The sequence below is a fragment of the Theropithecus gelada genome, chromosome 17 (assembly GCF_003255815.1).
Source record: "Theropithecus gelada isolate Dixy chromosome 17, Tgel_1.0, whole genome shotgun sequence".
Lineage (NCBI taxonomy): Eukaryota > Metazoa > Chordata > Mammalia > Primates > Cercopithecidae > Theropithecus > Theropithecus gelada.
In genome coordinates, this window is record NC_037685.1 from 34,613,265 (window position 1) to 34,631,403 (window position 18,139).

Consider the following 18,139-nt stretch of genomic DNA (forward strand, 5'->3'; position numbering starts at 1 on the left):
TCATAGGAGCACGAACACTATTGCAAACTGTGCTTGCGAGGGATCTGGGTTGCCACCTCCTTATGAGAATCTAATGCCTGATGATCTGTCACTGTCTCCCATCACCCCCAGATAGGACTGTCTAATTGCAGGAAAACAAGCTCAGGGCTCCCACTGATTCTACATAATGGTAAGTTGTATAATTATTTCATTATACATTACAATGTATTTTTTACTTTTATTTATTTTATTACTATTATTATTGATATGGAGTCTCACTCTGTTGCTCAGGCTGGAGTGCAGTGGCATGGTCTTGGCTCACTGCAACCCTCCCAGGCTCAAGCAATTCTCCTGCCTCAGCCTCTCGAGTAGCTGGGATTACAGACACGTGCCACCACGCCTGGCTAATTTTTGTATTTTTTATTAGCAACAAGGTTTCGCCATGTTGGCCAGGCTGGTCTCGAACTCCTGACCTCAGGTGATCTGCCTGCCTCGGCCTCCCAAAGTGCTAGGATTACAAGTGTGAGCCATCACACCCAGCCTAAAATGGTAATTTTTGAAGAGAGCATTTTCCAGAAGTGAAGAAAAGCAGGGGCTCCCAGGTCAAATAAGATTTAAAACAACAGTAAATTATGATAAACATAATGACACTGGAGGTAGAAAGAAATTATTTAGGCAGATAGTGAGGGCAACAGAGTCCTCATTGGAATTTCCCTTTTAACCAAAAGCAGCCCAAGATATATATATATATATATATATATATATATATATTTTTTTTTTTTTTTTTTTCTCTGAGATGGCATTTCGCTCTTGTTGCCCAGGCTGGAGTGCAATGGCAGAATCTCGGCTCACTGCAACCCCTACCTTCCGCGTTCAAGTGATTCTCCTGCCTCAGCCTCCTGAGTGGCTGGGATTACAGACGTGCACCACCATGCTGGCTAATTTTGTATTTTTAGTAGAGATGGGGTTTTCTCCATGTTGGTCAGGCTGGTCTTGAACTCCTGACCTCAGTTGATCCACCCTCCTTGGTCTCCCAAAGTGCTGGGATTATAGGTGTGAGTCACCGCACCTGGCATCTATCCAACATTTAAAACCAAACAATTAAAACTAATTTTAAGGGAGGCCTAGAGCATTGGGAGGGGCTGTTATGGCAACTTTTCATATCTGTCACAATTTTAGGGGGCCTGGTTCTGGCAAAAATGCTATGATGTTTGTTTTTGGATCGCATTCCATGCCCCATATCCCAATTTAAAAGCAGAGAGAAGTAACAAATCAATACCTCTGACCCTCATCCCATTTCTGTCCCCTCCCCTCCTTCACTTGCTCTTATGGGTAAAGCTGCTCAAATATCAAGGAACATACTTTTAAACCACATATGAGTTCACTTCAGAATGATTTTGACTCTGTGGTAGAACTCTAGAGAAGTCCTGAATGCATTTGAGGGGAAGCTCACGGGCAGGATACAAGGGCAGATGGGAATAGAAGGGCTGAGATGACAGCAGAAGGGGACAGTGGAGGATCTGCTGGGAGACTTGGGAGCTCTCATTCAAACTCTCTCCATCATTGTCTCTCTTTCTCGGGCATAAGTCCGCTCAAACATCAGGAGGCTGGTTGCAGAGGCATGGTGAGCCTTCTGCTGGCCTCAGCCTGGATTTTCTGGGGAAGGCAATGAGGAATTTGCTGTATCTCTGAAACCGCCCTTGCAAAATTATGCCAGTGAGAGAAATCTGACATGGTTGACTCCACCTTGCTTCTGACCTTCAAGCTGTCTTTGGGCATTCCTGGGTGTAGGCTAAGCCAACTTTGGGAGGAATTTAGTTTATAGTTTAACTCTGAAACAAGAATGATGACAGTCCACTCTAAAACGAATGCCCTCCCTGTTTTCAGGGCTGAAACCACCTTTGTTAAGACCAACAAGAGGTCCTAAAATAAGTGTGGTTTCTGTAAGCCCTTACTGCTCAGGAGTCATGGCCAGAGGTCACACAATAGGTGGACTTTTTATAATCCCTTGCTGTTTCAGGGTCATGTGGCCAGAGGTCACACGATTGGTGACCTTCCCAATTTCTCCTATAAATAACATCACTATTGTAGAACCTAAGATTGGGTTTTTGTGAGATGTTTTTCAGACTGACCCCACCTAGACTTGAGTCATGACTCAGCTGATGCTGTGGTCCCACCCAGAGGTAGACTCAACACATGAGGACCCTTTCCTACATCCCTACAATTTCATCCCCAACCAATCAGCAGCACCCATTCCCTAGCCCCCTGACCACTAAATTGTCTATAAGAACTTCTAGGCTGGGTGAGGTGGCTCATGCCTGTAATCCCAGCACTTTGGGAGGCTGAGGCAGGTAGATCACTTGCGGTCAGGAGTTTGAGATCAGCCTGGCCAACATGGCAAAACCCCGTCTCTACTAAAACTACAAAAATCAGCTGGGTGTGGTGACACATGGCCTGTGATCTCAGCTACTCGAGAGGCTGAGACAGGAGAATTGCTTGAACTCGGGAGGCAGAGGTTGCAGTGAGCCAAGATGGCACCACTACACTCCAGCCTGGGTGACAGAGCGAGACTCCATCTTAAAAACAAAAAAAGAACCCCTAACACCTGAACCTTTGGCGGGGGCTGCGGGGGAGGAGAGACAGATTTGAGTGACAACTCTAGTTCTCACATGTGTGCTGTCATGTCAATTAAACTCTTTACTGCAATGCCTCATTCTCAGTGGGTTGATTCTGTCTGTGCAGTGGGCAGGAAGAACTCATCAGGTGCTTACATCTCTGTAGGAAAAAGATGGTCATAAATGGGTGAGTAGGATACATTCCCCAAAGTCAGGAACAGCCCTTGGTGAGGTTTGTAGGAGTCTCTTCTCTCCATTCTCGGTGTGGGAGGCATTTTGCTGCAGCTACTAGCAATGTCTTTGGCACATTCCCATGTGATCTTTACATCAAGTTCTTATTTTTCTTCTTTTTAGAAATATATTTTATTGGTCAGGCATGGTGGCTCACACCTTTAATCCCAGCACATTGGGAGACTGAGGCGGGTGGATCACCTGAGGTCAGGAGTTCAAGACCAGCCTGGCCAAAATGCTAAAACCCCATCTCTACTAAAAATATAAAAAATTAACCAGGCATTGTGGTAGGCGCCTGTAATCCCAGCTACTCAGGAGGCTGAGGCAGGAGAATCACTTGAACCAGGAGGCAGAGGTTGCAGTGAGCCAAGGTTGCATCATTGCACTCCAGCCTGGGTGACAAGAGTGAGACTCCATGTCTATGAATTTGATTACTCTTAGGTACCTATGTGAGTAGAATTATCCAGTATTTGTCCTTTTGTGACTGGCTTATTTCACTTAACATAATGTCATCGAGGTTCATCCATGTTGTAGTATGAGCCTCTGTTGCTTTTTTGGAATTGCAGTAAAGAACACAATATAAATTTATCTTCCTAACAATTTTAAGGTTCAGTATTGTTAACTATAAACACATTGTTGTAAAACAGATCTCTAGAACTTCCTCATCTTGCATGATTGAAACTCTATGCCCATTGAACAACTTCCCTTTTTCCCGGCTCTCTGGCCCCTGGAAACCACCACTCTACTATATATGTGTGTGTGTGTGTCTGTGTGTGTGTATATATATATATTTGTGTGTATATATATAAAATATTTATTCCAGTCTAGGTTCACAATTTTTTTCTTTTAAAAATGTTTTATTTCGTTGTCTTTATTTAATAGAGATGGGATCTTGCTACGTTTCCCGGACTGGTCTTAAACTCCTGGGTTCAAGAGATCCTCCTTCCTCAGTGTCTCAAATTGTTGGGATTACAGGCATGAGCCACCACGTCTGGCGTAAGTCAAGTTCTGAATTAATTTGATCTCCTTCCCTAGGGAGCTCTGCTGCGTGGATTTTTTTGTGTAAGCTGATTTCTTCAAGAGATGTTCCTGTACCCTGCCAAACTCTCCCACAGCCAACTTGGGCAAAGGCCAAAGGAGGTCTTCAATTAATTCCATTCTTTCTGTGTTCTGGATTTATTGTAGAAATCAAGATGTCGTTTCCACATTGAAATTGGAAGCTCTGTTATTATGAATGAAAACAGAAATAACTTGTTAACAACACCAGTTCTTAATTGCCTGTTGTTTAGTCTGGCAAGCTTTCCTGCAAGAGAAGAAAAAAGATGTCTGCACAAAAAAAAGACGGGGTGGGGGTGGGGGTGGGGGGAAGCTAGCACTCATGGAATCTAGAGGGTCTTCTGGCTCTAAACTGAATGAGCTCAAGACAAGGAATCACCAGACATGGAAAGTGATGGAGATGGGCAGACTGTGGTGCCTATACCTTGTTTCTTCCTGCTATTTTGTATTTTCTCTGCCATCTATAAATCATTTCTAGGCTTTCTGGAGAGCCTCCACAGTTTTGTTTTGTTTTGTTTCCTTTAAAAAAATTATAGGAAAACAAACATAATACAATTTTTCATTTTAACCATTTTAAGCTTATGTTTCAGTGGCATTAAGCAAATCCATAGTGTTATGCAACCACCACTGCATCCCTCTCCAGAACTTTTTCATCTTCCCAAACTGCAACTATGTACCTGTTAACTCCCCATTCCCCCTTCCCTGCATAAATAACTCCCCATCATCCCTTTTTCCTAGTCCCAAGTAACCGCTCTTCTACTTTCTGTCTCTATGAATTTGATTACTCTTAGGTACCTCATGTGAGCAGAATTATCCAGTATTTGTCCTTTTGTGACTGGCTTATTTCACTTAACGTAATGTCATCGAGGTTCATCCATGTTGTAGTATGAGCCTCTGTTGCTTTTTTGGAATTGCAGTAAAGAACACAATATAAATTTATCTTCCTAACAATTTTAAGTGTTCAGTATTGTTAACTATAAACACATTGTTGTAAAACAGATCTCTAGAACTTCCTCATCTTGCATGATTGAAACTCTATGCCCATTGAACAACTTCCCTTTTTCCTGGCTCTCTGGCCCCTGGAAACCACCACTCTACTTTTCTGAGTTTAATTACTTTATACATCTCATGTGAATGGCTTTATGCAGCACTTATGTTTTGTGATTGGCTTTTTTCATTTAATGCCTTGAAGCTTCATCCGTGTTGTAGCTTATGACAGGATTTCTTTCTTTTTCAAAGCTGAATATTATTCCATTGTATGGACATACCACATTTTCATTATCCATTCAACCATTAATGCACATTTGAGTTGCTTCTACTTCTTGGCTATTGTGAATGCTGTTGCAATGAACATGGGTATGCAAATATCTTTTTGAGATCCTGTTGTCGAAATATATTCAGAGGTAGAATTGCTGGATTGTGGGGTAATTCTATGTTTAACTTTTTGAGGAACCTCTGTATTGTTTTCCATAGTGGCTGCATCATTTTTCATTCCCACCAACAGTGCTCAAGGGCTTCAATTTCTCCACATTCTTGCCAACACTTGGTATTTTCCATGCTTTTGAAAATGGCCATCCTAATGGACATGAGGTGATGTCTCATTGTGGTTTTAGTTTGCATTTGATTAGTGCTATTGAGCATCTTCTCATGGGCTTGTGGCCATTTGTATATTCTCCATAAATTTTTCTCTCACCCCACCCCTGACTTTTTCTGAGCTTTTTCCTTTTTCCACAGTCATACATCCATGCTAACAACAGATGAATCTGTTACTGTATTTGTTCTTATCAAGAGGAGGAAGCAAGATAACTGAAAATAACAAGATATATTTGAGAGACGAGCTAGAAAAAGAAAGCAGGTAGGAAAAATTAGAAAGTGCACAGTGGCCGGGCGTGGTGGCTCAAGCCTGTAATCCCAGCACTTTGGGAGGCCGAGCCGGGCGGATCACAAGGTCAGGAGATCGAGACCATCCTGGCTAACCTGGTGAAACCCCGTCTCTACTAAAAAATACAAAAAAAAAAAAAAAAACTAGCTGGGTGGAGTGGCGGGGGCCTGTAGTCCCAGCTACTCAGGAGGCTGAGGCAGGAGAATGGCATAAACTCGGGAGGTGGAGCTTGCAGTGAGCTGAGATCCGGCCACTGCACTCCAGCCTGGGCAACAGAGTGAGACTCTCTGTCTCAAAAAAAAAAAAAGAAAGTGCACAGTGGAGGGGCAGAAATGGGAGGGAGGGAGCAGCAAAGCAGAACTGGGGGTGAGAGGAAAGGACACTGCCACCACGTCCCCAGAAAATTCTGAGTCAGAGGTCTTCCTGATCACCTGCCTTACCTCCAAGCAATCTGCAGAGCAGAATTCCCATCCCTTGGTGCCATCATGACTCTGGAAAAATCTTCTGAGAAACGGGGCTACAAATAAGTCAGGACTCATATCCTGGTGTCTCTTAGGACAAACAAGTGTCGTCCCCAAACTGCCTCATTCATCCTCTGATGTGATCCATGCTGGAGTGGGGTTTTAGTAGAGATGGGGTTTTGCCGTGTTGGCTGGTTTCGAACGCCTGACTTCAAGTGATTTGCCCGCCTCAGCCTTCCAAACTGCTAGGATTACAGGCATGAGCCATTGTGCCTGGCCTGAGACTGGATAACTTATAAAGAAAAGTTGAATTGACTCACTGTTCTGCAGGCTGTACAGGAAGCATGAAGCTGCTATCTGCTTATCTTCCTGGGATGCCTCAGGAAACTTACAGTCCTGGTGGAAGGCAAAGTGGAAGGCAGCCAGTCACATGGCCAGAGCAGGAGCAAGAGAGCAAGGTGAGAGCTACACACATTTAAACGACCAGATCGGCCTGGCGCGGTGGCTCAAGCCTGTAATCCCAGCACTTTGGGAGGCCGAGACGGGCGGATCACGAAGTCAGGAGATCGAGACCATCCTGGCTAACACGGTGAAACCCCGTCTCTACTAAAAAATACAAAAAAAAATAGCCGGCGAGGTGGCGGGTGCCTATAGCCCCGGCTACTCGGGAGGCTGAGGCAGGAGAATGGCGTAAACACGGGAGGCAGAGCTGAGATCTGGCCACTGCACCCCAGCCTGGGCGACAGAGCGAGACTCCATCTCAAAAACAAACAAACAAACAAACAAAAAAGACCATCTCTACCAAAAATACAAAAAATTAGCTGGACATGGTGGCGGGCGCCTGTAGTCCCAGATACTCGGAGGCTGACGCAGGAGAATGGCGTGAACCCGGGAAGCAGAGCTTGCAGTGGGCCGACATCGTGCCACTGCACTCCAGGCTGGGCGACGGAGCGAGACTCCGTCTCAAAAAAAAAAAAAAAAGAAAGAAAAGAAAAGAGGCTCAATTGGCTCATGGTTCTGCAGGCTGTGCAGGAAGCCTTATACTGGCATCTGCTTCCGGGGAGGCTCCAGGAAGCTTCCAATCATGTTGGAAGGTGAAGGGGAAGCAAGCGCCTCATATGGCCAAAGCAGGAGCAAAAGGAGAGAAGGGAGATGCCACACACTTTTAAACAACCAGGTCTCACGAGAACTCACGATCGCCAGGACAGCACCAAGGGGATGGCGCTAAACCATTCATGAGAAACCCACCCCCCCCCCCGCGATCCATCCAATCACCTCCCACCAGGCCCCACCCTCCAACGCCGGGGATTACAAGTCGACATGAGATCCGGGCTGGGTCGCATATCCAAACCGTATCACCACTCTTTTTTTTTTTTTTTTTTTTTTGAGACGGAGTCTCGCTCTGCCGCCCAGGCTGGAGTGCAGTGGCCGGATCTCAGCTCACTGCAAGCTCCGCCTCCCGGGTTTACGCCATTCTCCTGCCTCAGCCTCCCGAGTAGCTGGAACTACAGGCGCCCGCCACCTCGCCCGGCTAGTTTTCTGTACTTTTTAGTAGAGACGGGGTTTCACCGTGTCGGTCAGGATGGTCTCGATCTCCTGACCTCGTGATCCGCCCGTCTCGGCCTCCCAAAGTGCTGGGATTACAGGCTTGAGCCACCGCGCCCGGCTACCACTCTTTTCCCACCAAATGGTCTGCCCTTAGCCAGTCCCTCTGCCTTTCTCAGTAAGAAAGTGGGAACTGAGGTGCCTGAGTGGCAGAGCTGGGATTGGAAAGCAACGTAGTGGACCCCGGAGTCAACATTACGTTTTTGGGGGTGGGGGTTGGAGGAGTTGGGAGCTCTTACTATATTGCCCAGGCTGGTCTCCAATTCCTATAGGCTCAAGCGATCCTCCCGAGTGCGGAGATTACAGGTGTGCGCCACGGCGCCCGGCTCCAAAGTCAACATTCTTAACTTCTGCCTTACGCTCTCTCCATGTTCTTAGCTTTCATCCACTTTCTCTGGCTCATCTGTCCATTTCTCTTCTCAGGGTCACTCACCACCTCCGCCAGACCTTTCCCGGACAGACCCAAGCCGGCAGAGCAGCCGCTCGCCCCAGAGCCGTGGTGTCTTCCTGGTGCGTGGGTGCCACCGCGTGGCAAAACAGGGCCACTGTAGGAATCGACTTTCCATCACTTTGGAGCTCATCAGTGCTTTTCTTTTAGGTGACAACAGAGTTTCCAGCAGGTTTTTCCTTTCTTTTCTTCAAGTAAGGTAACATTAGTTCACATCTGCTCAAAATAATTTATGTTCCTATTCCAACAGACTCATATGGCAGGAACAAGAAGTGCACATGCCAAAAGAAAGGCAGAGGGCTGCAAGATGGGTTGTTAGGGGCATGATGACTAATGCAATCCTGGCACCTCTTCTTCCAGCATTATAAGGACACAGTAGAATAATCGTGCATGAGTTATTGTGACAGTAGCACCTTTCAAAAATATATAGCATTGTGGAAACAGAACCCTCCGAATATATGTTCCTCACTGCAATAAATGTCTATGTAAAAGTAATATCCAAATCTGGTTATGTATCTGCTAGCCCTTACTTGTACATCTGATACTGTTCCACAATTCCTTTGCAGAAGCCGTGGCTGACTTTCCCACCTGGGGTGATTTAGGACAATATTAAGGTGCTTTGTTCTCCCTGTAAGGAAGCAAGTTAGATAATGTACACAACTAAAAGGATACATTCAGTATAGTTAATAAGTAAATTGGTGATCTGTAAGCCATATTAACATAAATAGAATAAACAGTATAATGGAACAAACAGCAATGTTCCTCAAAGATAGGAAATCACTCTGCACCCTATAAGCTGACAGCTGTGTCATGTCATGCCTAAGTCAACCACACATTGGTGATACCTAGTGTGGTCCCATTCTGGCCCCATATGCACTCTGCCCAAGAAAAGGGAGATAAGCCCAGTGCTGCTCAGTGGGCTGACTAGCCAGCTGCAGCCATGGGCAGGTATGCGTGCCCTGTGTCTTCTGGTGGAGGAGGGGATGTGTCGGCTCTGGGTGCAGCCATTTCTTGGGTCCCTCTACTGGAACTTCCATGCTGGTCCTTACATCCATGCTACCACGAGGCTGATATAGCTGAGAAAAGGATAGGACATGTAAACTTTGCATGATCTGGATCCAGACAGTGTGCTCCTTCTGTCCCACTTGCATCCTATCCTAAGCTTGTTAACCTTTTAGACTGTGTGTCTTTCTGCTTCACGACCCTGGGATGGCTCACCTTGGTAGTGCTCTGGGAGCTACTGGTGCATCTAGGTAATTTCCTATACAAGTACAGGTAAGGGTTAAGCTGTTTCGGTGTCAGAAATTCTACGTACGAGGGGCATAGGGAAAACAATTTATTTGGAAAAAGAGGCTGGAACGCTGGTCTTGAAGCTGTATTTTCTTCTTTCTTTTTCTTTTATTTTTTTTTTAGAGATGGGGAGTTTCGTGCTAGTCACCTAGGCTGGAGTGCGGTGGTACGATCTTGGCTCACTGCAGCCTTTGACTCCTGGGGTTCAAGAGATTCTTGTGCCTCAATGTCCCAAGTAGCTGGGATTACAGGCATGCGCCACCATGTCCAGCTAATTTTTTGTAGTTTTTAGTAGAGATGGGGTTTCACCATGTTGGCCAGGTTGGTCTCGAACTCCTGACCTCAAGTGATCTGCCCACCTCGGCCTCCCAAAGTACTGGGATTACAGTCATGAACCACCATGCCTAGCCTGAACCTGCATTTTCTTAGTATATTAGTCAGCTCTGGCTGCCCTAACAAAAAGCCACAGACCCAGTGGCTTAAACAAAAGGAATTTATTTTCTTACAGTTATGGAGACTGAAAGTCCAAGTTCAAGGTGCTGTCTGGGTTGGGGCCTGGGTTCTCTCCTTGGATTGCAGAGGGCTGCCTCCTTGCCTTGCCTCATGGCTTCTCCTTGGTGTGTGGACGGAGAGAGGAAGAGGAAGCAAGCTCGCTGGTATCTCTTATAAGGGCACTGATTCCATCATGCAAACTCCACCCTTATGATCTCATCTAGACTTCATCACCTCCCAAAGGCATCACCTCCAAATACCATCACAATGCGGTAGAGAGAGCTTCACCATAAAGACTTTTAGGGGGACATAATTCAGTCCACAGCATTTAGCAAACACGTTTTTTATTTAGAGTGATGGAGGTGGGAGGGGGCAGTTCTGAACTAGCCTTCACTGAAATGAAAAATATTTATTCCTGGGAGACGCAATATGTTGACCAAAATCCACACTAACCTGTAGGTGGCAGCGGGTCCCTGCCTGAGAGCAGCTTGGGGTTGGGGGCGACGAAAGAAGGGCGTGGGCAGGGGGTGCTGATGATGGGGGACTCATCAGACAGGGAAGAAAAGGGAGAAGAGAACACAGTCATCCTTAGGTTGGGAACCAGGGCAAAGACAAACTTCTGCCTAAATCACAACCCTGACTCATGGAGGTCCTGTTAAGCATCTGGCAAATTTTATAAAGAAGAATGTTCTGGGCCTCCCAACTACAGGTTTAAAAATCTACATTTTCTCCACGGCTAGTAAAATATGCGTTTCTCATCCCAAAGAGACATGGACATTACTTCCGCCATTCCTTCTACACATCACCTTCCCCATGTCCATCGGAAGGTGTGTACGAAGCACTCACCCTGGACTCCAAGGCTTGCCTGCGACCCAGCTCACTCCATCTGCAGAGTCCGTTAAACAGATTTTGCTACAAACTCAAGTTGATCCACAGCAGTTACAAATCCAGCACTCCAGGCCAGGCATGGTAGCTCACACCTGTAATCCCAGCACTTTGGGAGGCCGAGGTGGGTGGGTCACCTGAGGTCAGGAGTTCAACACTAGCCTGGCCAACATGGCGAAACCCCCATCTCTACTAAAAATAAAAAAATTAGCCAGGTGTGTAATCCTAGCTACTCGGGAGGCTGAGGCAGGAGAATTGCTTGAATCCAGAAGGCAGAGAAGGCAGTGAGCAGAAATCGCATCACTGCACTCCAGCCTGGGCGACAGAGTGAGACTCTGTCTCAAAAAAAAAAAAAAGCCAGGCATGGTGGCAGGCACCTGTAGTCCCAGCTACTCGGGAGGCTGAGGCAGGAGGACAGCTTGAATCCGGGAGGGAGGTTGCAGTGAGCCAACATCATGCCACTGCATTCCAGCCCGGGTGACAGAGCGAGACCCTGTCTCAAATTAAAAATAAACAAATAAACTAACAAGCAAATAGGCCCAGTTTGAAGGTAGACATGGGGTCATTTATATGGATGCAACTACTGGCCATTGATTGTATGCCAAGAACTGTGCTTGCTTTCCATATTTTTTCCTAGCTTTTTTTTTTTTTTTTTTTTTAAAACAAGGTCTTGGTCTGTCACTCGGCATGGAGTGCAGTGACACAAATGCGACTCACTGCAGCCTTGACCTCCCAAAATTGATCCTCCCATCTCAGCCTCCCATAGCTGGGACTACAGGCTCACACAACTATGCTCAGCTAATTTTTAAAATTAATTATTATTTGTAGAGATGGGGTCTCTCTATGTTGCATCTGGCCAAGACATCATTCTAACTTAAATATGCCAGTCACAAAAGGACAAATACTATATGATTCTGTTCATGTGAGATGCCTAGAGTAGTCAAATTTACAGAGACAAAAAGTAGCATGGTGGTTGCCAGGGGCTGGGGATAGGAGAAATGGGGAGTTATGGTTTAATAGGTACAGAGTTTCAGTTTGGAAAGATGAAAAAGCCCTATAGATGAATAGTGGTGATGGTTGCACAACAATGAGAATGTGTGTGGTGATATTGAATTAATAAGATAAAAAAGGTTAAAATGAGGCCAGGCATGGCGGCTTACACCTGTAATGTCAGCACTTTGGGAGGTCAGTGCAGGAGGATCACTTGAGTCAAGAGGTTCAAGACCAGCCTGGGCAACATGGCCAAACCCTGTCTCTACAAAAAATACAAAAATTAGCCAGGTGTGGTGGCGTATATCTGTAGTCTCAGCTATTCGGGAGGCTGAGGTGGGAGGATGAGCTGAGCCTGGGGAGGTCGAGGCTGCAAGAAAACAAACCGAGACCCTGTCTCAATAATAAATTTTATGTTACGTCTATTTTACCATAATTCTTTCTTTTTTTATTTTTAGTCTCACTCTGTTGCCCAGGCTGGAGTGCAGTGACATGATCTGAGCTCACTGTAAACTCCACCTCTCAGGTTCAAGCGATTCTCCTATTTCAGACTCCTGAGAGCTGGGATTATAGGTGTGCACCACCACGCCCAGCTAACTTTTGTATTTTTAGTAGAGATGGGGTTTCACCACGTTGGCCAGACTGGTCTTGAACTTCTGACCTCAAGTGATCTTCCTGCTTTGGCCTCCCAAAGTGCTGGGATTACAGATGTGAGCCACTACACCCAGCACCCCTCCTTTTTATTTTGAGACAGAATCTCACTGTGTCTTTCAGGCTGAAGTGCAGTGGTAGGAACACAGCTCACTGCAGCCTTGACCTCCTGGGCTCAAGCAATCCTCCTACCTCAGTCTCCCGTATAGTTGGGACTACAGGTATGCACCACCATGCCCAGCTAATTTTTGATTTTTTTTTTTTTTTTGGTAGAGACTGGGTCTCACTTTGTTGCCCATGCTGGTCTCAAACTCCTGGGCTCAATTGATCTTCCCACCTCAGCCTCCCAAAGTGCTGGGATTACAGGTGTGAGCCACTGCACCTGGCCCACAATATATATTTTTTAAAGTTTAAAGTAAGTGACTTTGTCTTAGATAGCACCTGCTGAAAAGTTTCTGGCCAACCCAGCTTTTTCTGGCCCCAAAGCTCCTATCTGTTCTTTGTCACCACAATACCCCACTCCTTAAAAGCAACGTCTGTCCTAGGCCCCACTCATAGAAGCAGAAGGTAGACAGGGCTGTACCTGTCGTTTCCTCCTCTTCACCCGAGCATCCCCAGCTTCTTGCTCATAGTCCATTGCTGTAGGTGTTTTGACAATGGGGCCAACCTCAAATGGCAGCTCGACTCCATATAAAATATAATTATGTTTTTTAAATTTTAGGTTAAGCTTTGAATCATTGCAAAATAATCAAGAAAAGGCAGTGGTGGCGCAAAATGATGATATAGTTATGAAATTGTCATCTGAAATCTGTCTAGAATGTATCGAAATCCATATAAATTTGGAAAGACGTAGAGAGAGGATGAGGTTTTGACATGTAATCTGGAGATGAGGAATCACTTTGGAAGGAGCTGTTGAGGGGTACAAAATATTGAACTAGGATAAAAATTTGCTTTGAATGATCTTTCATCTTCCTAAAGATGTCAGGAAGTTTCTCAAGGGAAGTTAGGGTGGTTTGCTATAGGCTAGCAACCCGACCTTGATCCATGCCATAATTCACATGGCTTCTCCACCCACTCAGGGAGGTGTAGATGCCACAGACGATTCTGGAGTCATCTCTCTAGGTTTAGATCCTATTGGGGTGAGTTGGGGAGTCAGTCTGAAGTGAGATCCAATAATATGTCAACCAATAACAAGAGAGGATTCTGGAAAAGAGATCTGGAATGTGTTTTTAAAAAAAAAAAAAGTTAAGCTTACATCCATACAGAGAAACAAGAAGATAGATGCTTGGGTGAGATAACTAACAATCTAGCCTGGGCACAGTGGCTCACACCTGTAATCCCAGCACTTTGGGAGGCCAAGGCTGGTGGATTGCTTGAGCCCAGAAGGTCAAGACCAGCCTGGGCACATGGCAAACCCTGCCTCTATAAAAAGTACAAAAATTAGCTGGGTGTTGGGGGCGCATGCCTGTAGTCCCAGCTACTCAGGAGGCTGAGGAGGGAGGATGGCTTGAGTCCAGGAGGTCGAGGCTGCAGTGAGCCATGATGATGCCACTGCACTCCAGCCTGGGTGACAGAGCAAGACCTTGTCAAAACAAAACGACAACATCAAAAAACAATCTAGAGGTGATGGTCAAAGGGTATGAAGTTTTAATTATACAAGATAAATAAATTCTGGAGATCTCTATACACATCGTGCCTACAGGTAACAATTCTGTATTGTATACTTAAAATTCTCTAAGAGGGTAGGTCTCATATTAAATGCTCTTACCACACATACACACAAATAATAATTATGATAGGAGTGAAAGGAAACTTTAGGAGGTGACAAATATATTTACAGCCTTGATGGTGATGATGGTTTCATGGGTGAATACTTATCCCCAAGCTCATTGGCTTGTATATGTTAAATATGCACCACTTTTTACATGCCAGTCTTACACCACTAAAGTGGTTTAAATATTCTGTTTTTAAAAAGAACAATTTGGAAATAGACATGGAATTTGAAAACAAATGCATGAATACAAATGTACAGGCCATTAATGAGAATTGAGTAAACTAGCTCTCTGAGTGGAAACAGCTGAAATTCTCCTAGTAAGCACGTTATCCACACCCAGTAGTGTTGTATGTTACATTTTACTCTCTTGTGTGTGTGTTATATTTTACAATAAAGAGAAGAAAAAGTGCACTGTCTGAGCATAAAGTGGGGGGGGGGGGTGCGTGTCTATCACTGCTTCATGTAGTCATCCCTGCTGTGTGTGTGATCTTCACCATGTTGCAATTCATTTAGGAACCGAAGACGAAGCCCGGTTGCTGTTTTAATGTTCTGCCTTCTCTGAAGTTGCAGGGTGGTTATGTTAATGCTGTGGTTTGAAAATGGAAGCCTGAGATGTCAGCAAAATTCCCGGCTCCCACCTGCCCTTCCGGGGATGCACAGGAGGAATATCCCACAAGGATCTCCATCCTGCACATTCCAGGGCAGATTTGGGCAACATCAAACATCAAGAGAACCAGCCGAGCTCACACTTGTCTGGATCCAGTGAAAGCTCTTGCCCGACTCTATAGCAAACAAAAATGCTTAGAATACTTGCTCCTAATTTTGTTTGTTTATTTGTAAGTAGAAAGGCATGAGTCTTTCCATCCTGGGTAAAAGCCAAATCAAGCAATTTGATTCATTATTCATGGTGCTACTGACCAACTTGAAATTAAGAAATAAGAACTGGGTGAAGGCCAGGCACAGTGGCTCATGCCTGTAATCCCAGCACTTTAGAAGGCCAAGGTGAGCAGATTGCTTGAGTTTAGGAGTTCGAGACCAGCCTGGGCAACATGGTAAGACCTCGGCTCTCCTAAAAAAATTAGCCAGGTGTGGTGGCACATGCCTGTAGTCCCAGCTACTTGGGAGGCTGATGAAGGAGAATCATTTGAACCCGGGAGGCAGAGGTTGCAGTGAGCTGGTATTGCAACACTATACTCCAGCCTGAGTGACAGAGGAAGACTCTGCCTCAAAAAAATAAAACAAAATAAAATAAAATAAAATAAAATAAAATAAAATAAAATAAAATAAAATAAAATAAGAAGGAACTGCGTGAAGACAACAGCTTTCTGTAAAACCTATAAATCAGTTCAAACCTATAAATCGGAACTATCTGAACCTTCCGGTTCTTCCTGTGTGCCTAGTACCATGCATCAGAGTATCTGCTGAATAAAATGATGAATATTCAGCAGCACGTTTTTATACCACCACACTCTTGGATGGGGTTGTTTGTTCACTGATCCCAGCACTGGTTGCTTTAGCAGACCTCTCTATTCAATTTACTGTCTATAATGAGTCCATTATATTTGTTTTGAAAGCCACTTTAAAATAAGCATGTCAAAGTGAAAACACATTTGGCAAGGCAATACATTTTATAATTTCCTGCAGCAAAACTATTATCATGACTTGTGATTACGTTAGTATAATCGCAGAGAAATAGATGCAGAATAGCAATGCTTCCTGATGTTGGATACTTTTCAGTGACATGGAGCAAAAAATACAGTTACTGTTAATAATGAGTTTCTCCAAGGGAGGTAGGTGTAGGAACATGCACGGATAATACTGTAAGCCTCTACTTCTCTACCCACTGTCAGCAAGCTCACTATTTTTTAAATTGGACTTCTTTACTCAAGAATACCTTACACTGCGATTTTTTTTTCTTTTCTTTTCTTTTTTTTTTTTTTTTGAGACAGGGTTGTATTCTACAACCCAGGTTTGAGTGTGGTGGCATGATCATAGCTCACAGAAGCCTCAAACTCTGTGTTCAAGCCATCCTCCAGCCTCAGCCTCCCAAGTAGCTACACCTACAGGTGTATGCCACCATGCCTGGCTAATTTTTAAAATTTTGATTTATCTTTAGCAGAGATGAGGTCTCACTCTGTTGCCTAGACTGGTCTCGAACTCCTAGGCTCAAGCAATCTTCCCACCTCAGCCTCCTAAAGTGCTGGGATTACAGGTGTGAGCCACCACTCCCAGCCTAAACTTAAGTCTAAGCACAAACAAGAGCATTACATTTGGTCGGGTGCGGCGGCTCACACCTGTAATCCCAGTACTTTGGGAGGCTGAGGTGGGCGGATCATGAGGTCAAGAGTTTGAGACCAGCCTGGCCAACATGGTGAAACCCCATCTCTACTAAAAATACAAAAAAATTGGCAGGACATGGTGGCATGCACCTGTAATCCCAAATACTCAGGAGGCTGAGGCAGGAGAATTGCTTGAACCCAGTAGGTGGAGGTTGCAGTGAGCTGAGATCACACCACTGTACTCCAGCCTGGGTGACAGAGCAAGACTACATCTCAGAAAAAAAAAAAAAAAAAAAAAAAAAAAAAAAAAAGCATCACATTTTTTAGGTAATTTAAGACCTAAAATGAAAGCATATATATCTAGCTATTTACTTTATTTCCATTCCCACGGTCTCTTCTTTATCTTACTGTTGCCTAAAAATGCTAACATTGTATTGTGCATGTTAGAACATTATTTGGAAGTGGAAGCCAAGTGAAAGTGTTTTACATTGTGAAAGTGGAGGTGAGCAGCCTCTTGGTGAACTGGAGTGTATGGGCCGGGGATGGATTGTAGGAGATAGAGAAAGGCATGGGCAGTCAGGGAAGAGCTTGGTTCTAGGATTTTGGACTGAACTGATGAAGGAGCACAGGAAATTCTACAGGCCTCCAGGCTGTCCAGTGTAAGGACCCTTTATGGGAACTCACCCTGCCTCACTGTTCTCAGCTTCACAGTGAAGCACACAGGGGAACCCTAGCATAGCCAAGCCATCAAGTTGCCACCTACTTTAGTGTCAAAAGGTATATCTCTCCTCAGTATCCACTTCTCTTGATGGCAAGAGACAAGTCCTAACCAAAAATAAACGTCCTGAGAAATCTTCACTCTATAGCTGGGCATGGTGGCAGGTGCCTGTAATCCCAGCTACTCGGGAGGCTGAGGCAGGAGAATCACTCAAACCCGGGAGGCAGAGGTCACAGTGAGCTGAGATCTCACCGCTGTGCTCCAGCCCGGGCAACAGAGCAAGACTCCGTCTCAAAAACTAATATTAAATAAATAAATAAATCACTCTGTTTAAAAGTTCCGAGCATCTCCTGGGCATAGTGGCTCACACCTATAATCCCAGCACTTTGGGAGGCCGAGGTAGGTGGATCACCTGAGGTCAGGAGTTCGAGACCAGCTTGGACAACATGGCAAAACCCCGTCTCTGCTAAAAATACAAAAATTAGTCAGGTGCTGTGGTGCACACCTGTAGTCCCAGCTACTCAGGAGGGTGAGGCAGGAGGCTCACTTGAACCCAAGAGGCAGATGTCACAGTGAGCCAAGATCATGTCACTGCGCTCTAGCCTGGGCAACAGAGCAAGACTCTGTCTCCAAAAAACAAAACAAAACAAAACAAACAAACAAAAAAATTGGGGGGTCGGCTAGAAATAAGGTGAGGAAGAATTAAGGAGAAAAATAAGCTCCTTTAACTTTGTGCTGAAAACTCAAGATCTGCAACTCAAAGAGAGCCAGAGGCTGCCAGAT